Here is a 1,246-nt window from a genome sequence, read left to right as displayed (position 1 = left end):
CTCCTCAAACTATTCCAAAAAATACAGAAGGAGGGAAGGCTCCCAAGCACATTTTATGAGGCCACTATTACTCTGATCCCAAAATAAGACAAAGATATTACAAAAAAAGAAAACTACAGGCCGATATCCCTAATGAACATAGATGTAAAAATCCTCAACAAAATACTAGCAAACCGAATTCAGCATCACATTAAAAAGATCATACAGGAGAAGGCCGAGTGGCGCATTGGTTAAGAGTTGGCTTGGGATGCCAGCTCTGAGCAGCAGGGCCCGTTTGGGTCCCACATGAGGGCCAGTGACGCTGCACCCTCTACAGCTAAGATGGTGAACAACAGCTTGACCTGGAGCTGGGTGGCCGTGAGTTGCCGGTGACGACGTAGTCTGCAGTGGGGTGGCAGTGGGCTGCCGTGAGCTACCATGAGTGGCTGGCAGCCAAGCATGAGAGGCTGGCAGCTGCAGTGAGCTGCCGTGAGTCGCTGTGAGCGGCTGTCTAATGGCCGGCGAGCAACTGCCTTGCCCGGGAAGAGTGCAATGATAATACCAACATGGGCCAGTGAAGCGATGTCCTCCACAACTAGACTGAAGAACAAAAGGACAGCAAGTTGGCACCATCATTGCGCTCTTCTCTGGCGAGGCAGATCAGTCGCCGGCTTCTGGACGGCTGCTCACTGCGGCTGCTGGCCGCTCACACTGGACAGCAGCCATTTATGATAAAAACTCTTAGCAAAGTGGAAATAGTGGGATCATATTTCAACATAATAAAGGCCATATATGAAAAGCCCACAATAAACATCATACTCAATGAGGAAAGGCTAAAAGCTTTCCCCTTGAGATCAGGAACAAGACAAAGATGCACACTTTCACCATTTCTATTCAACATAGTTCTAGCCACAGCAATCAGACAAGAAAATGAAATAAAAGGCATCCAAATAGGAAAGAAGGAAGTAAAATTGTCATTATATGCAGATGACATGATAGTATATATAGAGAATCCCAAAGACTCTACCAAAAAACTGTTAGAACTGATAAATGAATTTAGTAAGGTAGCAGATACAAAATTAATATTCAGAAATCAGTTGCATTTGTATACATCAATAATAAACTATCAGAAGAAGAAATCAGGAAATCAATCTCTTTTACAGTTGCTTCAAAAACAATAAAATATCTAGGAATAAATTTAACCAAAGAAGTAAAAGACCTGTACTCAGAAACAGAAAATTATAAGTAAGACACTGAAGACAGAAAT

This window comes from Hipposideros armiger, unplaced genomic scaffold (assembly GCF_001890085.2).
Source record: "Hipposideros armiger isolate ML-2016 unplaced genomic scaffold, ASM189008v1 scaffold_141, whole genome shotgun sequence".
NCBI lineage: Eukaryota > Metazoa > Chordata > Mammalia > Chiroptera > Hipposideridae > Hipposideros > Hipposideros armiger.
The sequence above is the reverse complement of the archived record's forward strand: the minus strand, read 5'-3'. Positions refer to the sequence as shown.